A 12,782-nucleotide genomic window follows, 5' to 3' on the forward strand; every position below is an offset into this window, starting at 1 on the left:
CTTAACTTTGGAAGAAAGGCACGTCCTCCATCCCTCTCTGCATCTGACACGCTGCTGCAGGAACATTCCAGTGCTTCCCAAACCAGTATGGAATATGCACCCGGAGCACCTTTGGAGACCCAGGACATTTATCTTTCTCTCTTCAACTCAATGTCATATCTAGAAATTGGATACATTCTGTTTTTCTGGCACTTTGTGCAGATAAATGCTACAATGATTAACCAGTTAATAGTTGGCATCACGCTACACCAAAGGGAATACGGCCACGTAATATGGAATGGAGCACTGGCATTGCTGGCTGGACCCTGAGACAGTTTCATTTTACGCTTTCTAACAAGAGCTGTTGGTCATGCTGTCAGAAGCCCACTTCGGACTTTTTCCAAATGGGAAAATTTGGAAAAAGTGTGGGGCTGAAGCACAGAGGGGCAGCCAGGCAAACGGGCATCCACGACACAGCCCGCAAAGAAAGCAGATGGTCTATGAGGAAATAGTTGCTAAAGACTAGTTTACAATCCCTTTTAATTTCACCACATTTTTACCATTACTGGTAGCTCCTTGTAATTGCAGGGCAATGCATTTTCCTGTGTGGGGACAGAAAGGCCTCATTAGAAAATAAAGATGTTGGTCTAGTCTAAAAAGGAACATAAGACATCCCATTAAAATTAATTAACTGATCATCTGCAATAATTCTGTACACTTGCTAAACAAGTACATAAAATACCCTGTGGCCTGGGCACATGTAATTCCACCCATTTAGCTACGACCTGCCTGCACAAAGAAGATTCACAAGTCAACAGTCCCTATCATTCTCAGGTAAATAAATGCCTGGGTATTCAAACATTTGTATCATATGCATTTTAGGAGGAAAATATTCCCAGCTAACAACAGGTGCACTGACTAAAGCCGAGTTATATTTGTGTATGAACACAGTGGGGAAAAACAAAATCATATTTGGGATAGCAGAGAGGTACGGATGAAACACTTCCAATATTTCTGCAACTGGGATATAAAGTGAGGGAAAGAACATCTCAAAGGTTAATATGCCCTAATTTTCCTAAATTGAAGATATCTTGGCTTTATAATTCATATTTTCTCCATACAGCAGTCTAATTTATATTACTGGACAATATATACTTATATATCTATATACACACACACACACACATATATATATATATTAGCTTTGAAAAAACAATATTTGCACATGTGCTTAAATGCAGCAGCAGTCACCATTTATGTGTAGTTATTCTTGCAATGAACTTTACCAAGCCCCATCCTCAGCAGGGTTAAATTGTTCTTATTCCCCCAAAGCCAAGGAGCAAAGCTACTTGCACTCTCCTGGCTTTGAGCCTGCTCCTCCAGAAAACTCCTCCAAAACAAAGCTGTTGTTTCAGTGAAAAAGCTCTCACTGACTTCAGTGGGAATTTCGATCAGCCCTAATTCAGGCAATCAGCCTGGAAACATTCAAAGTGGGAACAATTACACAAGTTCTGTCATTCCCATTACTCAGATTTATTTTTTTTTCCCCTGGAGGTGCGTGGGAGGGAAACCTTTTATCTCCGTGAAGATTAAGAAACAGAGTACGGCGACAGCAAAGGAAAAAAAAACAACCACGCCTTCAGGAAACACATATTCATTACAATTCACTAACATGCATCGCAGAAATAATACATGTTTGTGATGACAATGTATTCCCTCCACCTCATCGCTGAATCAGGAGTGCAACTGGGGAAAAGGAGAGATGCTCTGGATTCAAAATTCTCCCCCAGACTTACCTTCATTGGCTTTTTTTTGTCTGTGTGGAAGAGAAGCTGGAAGTTGTGGGAAGATTCAGAAGCAAGAAGATGGTTCTGCAGGGCTCTTCATTGATTCTTGGTAATAAACAGCCCCACTACAAATCTTATCAGTGTCAGACATGTCCATGGAGCTGGGTGTTCACAGAGCAAAAGGTTTTCCCTGGTGTAAAAGCCAAAGGTGGTAGAGCAAGGGTTACTGTGGCAATCTGGAGCTCCTGGCTTTCCTCCCAGCTATACACTCATGGTGACACCAGTGACTTCTAAGCAGCACTACAGGGACTCAAGACACATGAAGACCCTCTTCACATGTTTTTCCACCTCTCCAGGCACCCACAGCTAGTATATACAGCACAACATGCACCATGTATAGGTATATGGAAAAGGAGACAAAGTATTCACAGCTGGAGCAGGAGGGGAGCAAATGGAGATGGCAGAAATTACCCATGGTTTTGCAGGCTGGCACCTTGGGTGCTGCCTGCCGAGGAGGGACAGGAGGAGAAATGCAGCTCTGTGGGGGTTTGGGAGGGGCAGAAAGCTGGGAAGCAGATTTTGGGTATGGTCGGTGCAGGCAGTTGTATTCTGGACAGCAGAGTGGGGAAATAAATCCACTACTGACAATGTGAATTGTCGTAGCTGATGGGATCTAAAATCACATCCACTTCTGCATTGCTTGGCTGGGAACGGAGTCAATCTTATAACAAAAAAATTAAAGTTACTGAATCTAATAATCTTCCAGGAATCGAGCTATGCCAAGAAGCAGCTCTTTCCCAGAAACCAGCTCCACAACGATACCCACAATATTTTTCTTTTTCAGCAAGAATCAGATTGATCACTGAAAGGTCTTTGCTGTGGGATGAACTTAAGTGACACTGACCCTGTACACTTTCATCCCGTAAGGTAAAAGGCAGCTAATTTTCATGCAACAGCAATGGTACTTTCCTTTCTTTCTCACACCATTGCAAATTAATGCTACATCCAGGTCAGTGCTTCCTCTGAGAAGGATGCTGAGGGTGCTGTCACGCTGGAAGGTTGTCATCTGCCTTTCCAAACCTTTATTTAATATGAGCTGTGGTGTGAAATCCTGGCAAAATAGTCCTTGAAAGGTAACCACCTACTTTTTAAGGGGCTGGAGGCACATCTCTGCTGCTCCCTTATTTAAAATAAATAGACCTATCACAGAGAAAAGCCTACAGTTCAGCCCCACACCGTGAAGTCCCACTGAGACCAAACCCAACGCTAAACCTGTCGATTCACACTAATGTTATTTTTAATTGCTTTCTCGGCGGTTGTGCTCAGATCCCCGAGCACCGGGTGCTGTGCGCAGCATTTCCTCGCAGCTCCTGCCCAGCACAGCTCCCGACCCCCCAAGCCCAGAGCAATCAGAGACAGATATCATGTTCACAAATACAGTGTTGTCTCTGGGGCTTGAGACCAGGACCACAAACCCAGGCAGACAATGGAAGAAGGTGCCTTCAGCTCAGGATGGGTTTCTGATAGAATATCAGAGCTGTGCAAACCCTTCGGGAAATTTCTGAGATGTGGCAAGAATCAGAGGACAGTTGGACATGCAAAGTAGCTGCTATGCCCTTTTTCCTTTGTCTTCCAGCTTTCACAAGAGGCACCAGGTGTTCTCCAGCTCTGCAGCAAAGATGGGGTGAGGTCTCTAAACCCTTCAGCAAGCAAACCCCATCCCCTTCGTCACCCATGAAAGCACTAAGCAACCTCACCAGAAGCAATCACTGGTCCACTCTCAGCTGCCTCCTAACAGGTCCTTACCCACTTTGCAATTATTCTTCTTATTCCTGCCTATGCCAGCATAGCTAGTAATTTTCCAAATAATGTTGCATCAAAAGCTTTACTGAAATGCAGAACCTGAGGTCCCACTACACAGCTTTTCCTTCTAGATTACTTGCCTAATCACAGAAACCCAGCAGTTAATTTGGGCTACCATTTTTAATAAACTCCTGTTCTGTTGTTATTGCTCACAACTGTCAAAAGCAGCCATAGCATCTGATGTGCCTGATTCTGCCTTATGCATGTATCTGAGGCATATTCTCCAGCGGCATCTGCAATCAGACAGTGTGAATATATATTCTGCTTTCAGCTAATAATTGAGAGACTAAACCTGCCTGGCTGCTGGAGACTCAAGGGAAGGGCTCAGAAATTGGCTGGGAGCTTCCTTCTCAACTTTCATCGAAGCAGCTCCTGAATGTTTCATCATAAGAAAATTTGACTGCATATTTATATAGCCACAAAGATACCCAGTTGAAAACCGCAAAATCAATTCACCAACTGCATCAGTTATTGTGCTCTGTTGTTACTCCAGCTAACCCAACGGACTTGGTTTCCATCACTTTGCACAAGGAAGACGTGAAGAGGCAATGCTCTGCCCTACTCTTATCACAGAAAGCGTTTCTCCTAATTATGTGCCCAGTAACATACCATTTGCTCACACCTAAGGCTTCAGCTACAGTAAGGTACTTCAGCCGGATAGCAGAATTTAAGTCCAGCCTGACAAAGCAGACATGACTGTGGTCAGATGGCCCATCAGACACTGAAAACCAGAAGAAAAATCCTTTTTTTAAATCACGTCATCAGTCAATCCCTAACCCGGAGTAGAAAACAATCACTTGATCCAAACATCACAAAAACAGTGAGTTCCTACTGCTACCCAAATGCCGTTTTGATTCGACATGCAAACCTGCACTGTAGCTTTGATGCCCAGCTGGTATTCTCTCCTTATTTGTTTTCCCTCAGTGATGGTCCAGCGCTCAGGCAGAGCTGCTGCAGCACCGCGTATTCCTACCACTGAATAAGGTTCATTTTGCTTTTTTCTCCCTGGGGACTGACACGTACTTTTCGAAGCTGCACATCATTTTATTAGTTCTATTCCCAGTCTCCAAAGCACCGAGCTTCTTTTATATGAATGTGCTGCAATTTAGTACCATCAGCAAACTCTGCTGAAACAGAGAGAAGTACAGATCAAGCGAAGATCCCTGTGGGAACCCACCCACAGCCCTTCCCCAGCACCGACACTTTGCTCTGTATCATCCCTGCAGCACTTTAATTCACATAATCTACTCACATTTGTAACCCACCTCATTCCCTGGCCTCGGCAAATGATCCGGTTTTGTGCGTTATGTGTTTAAAATGCTAACAATAAATGTTTTATTTTTACACTGGCAGCATCTTTGTGAAATATTTATGATCACTAGATGTCACTGTAATTTTACTCTCTCCAGCCCCGCTGAACCAGTGTGATTCCCGGGCTCTAGTGAGCTCACTTTAAAGTCCATCTGAAGAATTTATCAGTGATCAGAAGAACTCCCAGCTGCTGTCCTGATGGGGGGGGTTCCTGGGGTGGGAAGGCAGAGCTGGTCTGGCTCTGGGCTTTGGCTGTTTTTATGGGCAATTTTTAGGGCTGTGGCAGACTAAATAATGCAAAAATCGGGCGATTTTGGAGCTGGGCATTCACTCATGTGCAGCAAAACATGTGTGTGCAGAACTGTATCGCCCCAGGCTGTGTGCGGTTCATGGGGCTGGTACGCCTATGAGGGCACCGAGCGACCGCAGATTTCTGTGTAGCTTTAGATCGCCAACTGCCCTTAAAATTTTGTTGTTCTTCTTTAATAATACTGCCACTTCTCTCCCAAATACACGGCCGAAATTCCATCACTGTCATCAGAGCGCTCAGATCTCCGTCTTTTTAGTCTGATCTTCCCATTTCTACTGTACCTTAAATTAATCACACAGGTTTTAAGGCTCAGAAATCTCTATAGAAGCATCTTGCATGTTTCACTCACCTTAAAATGTTTTATAGAATATATTACTTCAAGGCCAACTGAAATCCACACTGTTTCCTGGATTGTTGATGTCTCTGTTGGACTCAGCCTTTGGGATATGACAATTTAAATATTATAGACCACATTCCTGCATAGGCACACATGGGATTTTTTTTTAATTGAAAAAAAAAAATAAATCACCATTTAAATCAGTGGAAACACCTGCTTAAAAATCATTTGTCTCCATCCAATGACATTATCCAGATCAGCAGAATAAGTCTTCACTCTGTACTTCAGGTCCCACTGGGGAATATGCCAAAAGCACGTCTTTCAAGATAAATCAGGTATTGGGTGTGCAGTGGGAAGGCTCCTAACACAGCGCTGGCAGCTGAGCCTGAGGAACTGAAGCTCTTTACTGGCATCTTTTGGTGAGCAAGGAGAAAGGACCAAGGGCCACGACTGTCCCCATGTCCCTGCAGTGGCCAACCATGGATGACAGAACCTGGCCACATCCAAGGGACCTTCACAGCCAGAGAAAATAAGATCTGCTGTGAAGCAGTTACATGGAGCCACAATAGTATGAGGGATGCTGGGGTGATGTGCGCTGGGTGGAAGCCAACTGCAACGTCTACAACATAGAATCGTAGAATAATTTCAGTTGGAAGAGACCCTCAGGATCATCAAGTCCAACCATAACCTATCCTAACTCTAGCACTAAATCATGTCCCTAAGAACCTCATGTAAATGCCTTTTAAATCCTTCCAGGGATGGTGGCTCCACCACTTCCCTGGGCAGCCTTTTCCAATGCCTAACAACCCTTTCTGTGGAGAATTTTTTCCTAATATCCAATCTGAACCTCCGCTGGTGCATCTTTGAACTAGTCCACACTGACTTTATAGAGCTCTAGTGTGGCAGCAGGAGGTTTTTAAAGGCTCGAGAGTGTCCGTCTCTCCTGCGAGCGGTAGCAAGAGGCGGGATGCCTGAGCAGGGGGTAACGCCACAAATTAAAGGCACCTTCTGGCTTGCTACTTTCACCTAAATTATACAGCCTGCCCACCTCCATTAATCCCAACATCTCATCTGCTCTAACACATTATGTTCTGGTATTGACACCATCTCACTTTTGATGAGCCTTTCTGTTCAGGACTCATTAAACAGAGCCTAAATGAGCAATAATGCCTCTGGACATGCATTTTATTTTCCTTTGGAGCCACTAAAGGAGTTTGTTGGTTCCCATGAGGCCAGACACCTTCAATCTTCTGTGCCAGCCACAGCCTAAAAAGTTCTAGATTTCCTTTGAATTTTGTTAATTGGTTGAGGAAATGTGGTTCTCTCTATAGAAACTCCTCCACATCTTCCACAACAGGACACATGGCATTTTGCCTAATGAGTTACAGCAATGCACAAATCCAAAGAGACTTAAAAGATTTTTTCCACTGAATTTAGATAAATGTTACGGTTATGCTGCTAATCCTCAAAAATTACTGGGAACCCCGTCAGTACAACCACATCTAAGTTAGACTAGTGGCCAGCAGACAGAAGTCTCTCCTTGTTGACTGGAGACCCACTAGATCTGGGTTAAAGTTAATGCAGAGTCACTGGTGCTTTGCCTGGGGCAGGAGTGGTGGGTTTGGGGGTGTTGGGTGCAGCACCCCAGCTTTGCATGCACCCGCTTGCCAAGCTCAAGGCCCTTGAGGGCCAATGTCTGTGATTCACACTTGCAATCACAGCAGCTCTCTCATTGGGTTCCTCTGCCAGGGACAGCACAGAAAGGTCTTTCATCAAGACAACTGGTAAAAAACCGAAGGAGGGACAGAGCAACCAAAGGAATAAAGCAACCAGCTAATGAAAATTACATCCTGGATCTATTTTCTTATATGTAGCAGACGACTCTTCTTAAGGAATTGCATGAATTTTCCTTTTTTTCTTTTTTTGAAGGATTATAAATTACCTGGAAGCCTCAGCGTGCATAGACAAAAAAGTGTTGAACAGTCCAACTGCAAGCGTGACAACTTTAAGCCCTATTTAAACATGCGCAACTCCCTATACAGAGAATCTCTCCCCAGGTCATTGACTCATTTCAACATGATTCAACTCAACTAGGAAGCCTTTCACAAAAAGCAACATAAACCATTGTCAATGCAAAGTGAGGGACTGCGTATTAGAAGTCAGCACACACTTCATTGGCTGAAAAACCAATTAACGTTACACAGAAAACTGTTCAAAATAAAGTTGTGTGTAACACCCCTACATAAACATTACTGTAGATCATATTTTTAAACAGATTTAATCTTTGTTTACCCAGAAAACACCCCAGAAGACTAACTTGAACAATACAGGGCTATGAATTCATAGCACAGATTAGTTAAAGCAGATGGTAGCCTGTGTGGATACGCTCTGTCAGAGAAAATGTGGCCATAATTGGATTTATTTTAGTTCACTTATACTTTGACTACAGGAGAAATGCTGGTGAAGTTCCTCATGCGGACAAGCCCTGAGGTTAGGGCTTTCAGGAAGATACTGGTTCCCTTGCTCTCAACTCTATTTTCAAAATTGGACTTAAATGCAAAAATAACACTAGGTGCTTGTAAATGAAAGTGAATCCCCAGTCTTAAAACCTTTATTCATGGTCAGATCTTGCCTCCTTAATGCACTCTGACTAGCACTTTATGCAAGCGGCCCTGAATTAAATTATATTCCTTTTAAACAGCATCTCACTTATCCAAGTGTTTTGCACAGACTAGGCTAATGCTGGGTGCGGGAGGGCACACTGCTCACCTCCAGCAGTTTCAATTTTCACATGCTTTGCAGCAGAGGAAGGAGACGAGTGCCCATCGAGAGGTGCCATCCCTGATGTGTAGAACGGAGCTGAGGGAAGGCGGGTGACAGCTTTCTCCAGCCGCATCTTCTGCTGCTGCCTTGGATGTGCTGCATCCCATCTCTGCAGCCCACCTCCCTTCTGGGATTTTCCTTTACTCTTCTTGATTTGCAGGTTTCTGCCCATGCAGCCTGGCTGCTACTTAGATGACACCTAATCATCACTTTTAAGCTGGGTTAAAGATTAAGGCTTGCTTTTTCCTCCTACAAAGGTGCTGGTGGTCTGAGTCCAGACTTGCTGGAGGATGTGTGCAGCAGCTATGAGTGCTGTGCCTCAGCTAGAAAGGGGGAAGGGGTCCACTTCTCTCTGTACTGAGCTGTAATGGGTGTAAATATATCCAGCAATTATAGGGATATTGCTGTGTAAGCATGTAATAAATACAACCCTCATTTCCTTATGAATTATACATAATGGGCTACCCTCATTACTCGCTGGACCACATGATGCATTGACTGGCCATGGTGAAACCTGCCAACCACATCATCACAAGCCTCAGTTTCTCTTATCATTTCTCAAATGTTCTCACTTGCAAACCACCCCAGCAAATAGCGAGCACAGGATGCACACAAGGTCCTAACCAGCTGACGGCGACCTGCAGCCAAAGCGGCTGGATGGCCATGGGAGAACCAGGGGATGTGTGACTGCAGAGGCATACTGCGTGTAGGAAAGAATGACCTGCCCGTAGATACACCTCTGATATCTCTTTATTTCATCACAATTGACTGATGCTAGGGGTTTTGTGTGTGTGTGCTTACCCTACGTTTTAATCTGAGAAGCGCTGGCTGGGTGAGGCAGTGCCCAGTTAACGAGAGGCTGCGGTTGCACATGGAAGGACAGAGAGCTCACATCAGAAATACGGTGCTGCCACGCATGCCAGCCTTGTCCCCACACCAGTCACTCCAAAATTATTGCTGATTGGTTTGAGCAGAGCCCAAATACCATTTCTCTCGTTCATCACTACAAAAATCAAAGTCTGTTTCGCCATTCAAGGCACAGAGCAGAGAGCAATGGGGAAAAAAACCCAACCTGGCATCCTTGCTCAGCCTTGCAGCGTGGATAATCCTTCCCTGAGCCTGGCCTGGGGGAAACAGCTGCCAGGAGCCTTCCAGTACACAGATGTTGCCTCCTTTCTGCATTTGTTTTTTTCAAACATTTCCTCAGCCATACCTCTGATATATACTGGCACTAGCCTGTTTGCAGGCTGAACAACCTCTGCATTTGAAGTCAAATCACATCAATGTTTCTAGTCTAAGTAGCAGTTCTACTTGACAAGAAACCAGTCTATATTCTAGCACCCCATGCCAAACCTTCCAGATTCATGGAATATTTATTTTTGTATTTGCTAACTCGGATATAATGCTGTATTTCCTTGCACTGGCTTTTCAAAATATTTCTGTAATTGGCCTAAATTTCTCTCACTAGACACCCGCAAACTAACCTTGCTGTGTTACATCTCAGCAAGGAGCCAGTCTGCGGGTGCTGGTGAGCGCATTGCCCACAGAGAGCGAGGCGGTGGGACATGGGAAGTTGTCCTACAGGAGAGCAGGATTTGGGAGACAAAAGGCTGCTTTGGTGACTCTCCAAAGCATCCCAGGTGCCAGCTATGACCAGGAACACAGGGACAACAGGGTAGAATGACGGGTCTCCTTGGACAGCTGCACTACTCAAAGAAATTCCAGTAACATTGTCCTCAAGCAAGATGGGAAGGTCTGTTGGTCTTGGAAGGCCCGGTATTCCCAGCTCTGCTTTGTGGCCAGCACACTCAAAACATTCGGAGCAAAGGTATTCACCCCATACACCACTGTGAATTGCCAGTAGCCACTAGATGTCACCAGGATTTTACTTGCTATCTATTTTTTACCCATCCAGGGACATTAAGAACACAAAAAAATAATTAATCATTAATAATGAAAAAATGATTCACCTATTACAACAAACACAGAGCTTAGAGAAGGGGAAAAAGTGATTCAGAGTCCTGCTCTTGCGCATGCCGTCTCAGAGTACTTCGACAGAACACTTGTATGCATGGATATGACTTTTAATTTCTCTTGATGGCAGGAGGATAGTTTGATATTTTAACAATTCTTCATGTTGGCATCAGGATAAAACTTCCTTTTGTTAATGCCTTTACCAGAGCCCTATTTAATTCTCCAGTCTTGCTAGCTTTAAATTATCCCCTCCACTTAGTAATCCTGCCAGAGAGAAGCAGCTAATGGAGAGTGGCATCAACTGGGCAATAAAGTAGACAAGAAAAGATTTGGGGATGAGGTGAATTAAATGCAGAACATGCAAACAAATCAGCAAAGCCATTTCTGGGAATACCTCTGCTCCAAAATGTGTGAAGCCGTAGGAAAACCAAGGGCTCCAGTGATCAGCGCAGCTGACATGTTCATTGACATTCACTGGTTAATTATTAACCTGTAACCATGGAGGATGAAGATTAGAAATTGTGTTCATAATCCCAGGAGGCTCCACGTTATCTCTCACCTCACAGATGCTAAGTCACGTAAATGTAGCGCCAGGCAGAGGTGGGATTTTGGCAGATCCCGCTCAGAGTGTCCCAATTCCTACACCTGTGCCAGCGTAAAACACAGAAAACCTCCCCAGGTGTGTGCTCACACATATGACGCACAAAGCAAGTTGTCTGTGCAAATCCTTCCAGGTACGTGCTGAAACCTCCCGTAGCGGCAGCACAGCCCATGTCACAGCCATACTGAAGCCTAAAAATCTTTGCTTTTGGTGATTCTCTCTTTAACACTAAGGAACTGGTGCTAGCTCATGTGACTGTCCATTAGACACTGAACTTAAGGTCTGTTTTTTCAGATATTTAGATACTGAACTGAGCATAATTCTTTGCTTTTTCTTAAGATCCCTGAACTCAACTGCTGGCGATTTTAAACACAGATATTTCCATAGTGCTACACAAGGCCTAATGCTTACCTGTTCCTCTTTTGCTGTTAAATTCTCTATCCAGATCACCTTTTTAATCAGACCATCCATCCTTGTCCTGTTCTTATGCTTCTTTGGTCCAAGAAGATGTTCGTGCAAGCTTATGCCCCTCACTTACACAAAACGCAGCAACATAAAAGTCCTTCAAAAGGAACTGAGGTCAATATCTCATTTCCTAAATCATAACTAAGTTCAGTAAATCCCTGTGAAACTCTTTGGCTTTAGATAAGCCCTAAATGGTATAATTTACTGTAAACAGAGGTCCCTTTCTAAATACATTTCCTTCGATATTTCCATAGTAATCCCTTAGCAAGATGAAAGCGTCCATCCCCCCATCGGTCCCAGTTAAATCCCATTTCTCTGCTCAGAGCTAAAGGTACAAACCCCACAGCAATAACTAGTGAAGATGCCCATGTCTGCTTAAAGGATCATTCTGGGTCTCCTACAGCATGTATTCTTTCAATCTGAAGTCCGCTGTCTTCCAAGAGAAGTAAAACAAAACAGACTTTACAGCTCTGTCAGAAGACAGCTTATTAAGTTAAGTCTGGAGTTATTTTCACTTTTGCTTCATGACACGTAATATATTTAATACAAAAGAAAATATGCCTGGCTCAGAACTTCAGCCAAAGATGACAAGTCCAAAATTATCTCAACTTAGAAATATTACTAGCCAGGTCATTAGTCTGAGGTTTGGTTTATGATCGCTCCTTCCAGCAGTGCTGCTACACTTGGAATTAATTGCAGCTTGTGTACTTTCTGTAGAGAAGAAGGTGAAATAGAGTATACATCTTATCACTACTTCTTGCACGAACATAAAAAGAGCAAAGGTTGCTTATTTTAATTTCTTTCAAGCAAGCATCTCTGTAACTTTGTGTTTTTGTAGCCTGCTACTGGTTATTAAGTTGATGTAGGTTATCTTTCATTCCACAGTTTTCCTTAGGAAGTAAGTATCTCTCTTTTAGGATTAAGAAATTCATTTAAATTTCAAATTACCTTTTTTGACAAAATATCTTCAGTTCATTCTGACAGCAAAACGTGTATAATACCCAGAGGGACTGGCCAGATCTCGCTTCCATAGGAAAGACAAAAAGAAGTGCATATCTACCTTTTATACCTCATTTCCCGTAATCTCTTCTCTTGCTCCCCACGCCACCCCGCCCAATATCTACAGCATCCGCCTGAGAGCAGAGAAAGTGATGTTGTACCCCGTGCCTGCCCACCCAAAGACACAGCCCCCACCTGCGATAGCCTCACAGAAAAACAGAATCACAAGGTTTCTGCTCAGAAATCAGACGTTGCACAAAATCACCAGATGTGGGCACTGAGATTTGCTCCCACCCCTTTTTTTTTTTTTTTTAATATCAGGCAGATCTATTC

This window comes from Patagioenas fasciata, chromosome 13 (assembly GCF_037038585.1).
Source record: "Patagioenas fasciata isolate bPatFas1 chromosome 13, bPatFas1.hap1, whole genome shotgun sequence".
Classification (NCBI taxonomy): Eukaryota; Metazoa; Chordata; class Aves; order Columbiformes; family Columbidae; genus Patagioenas; species Patagioenas fasciata.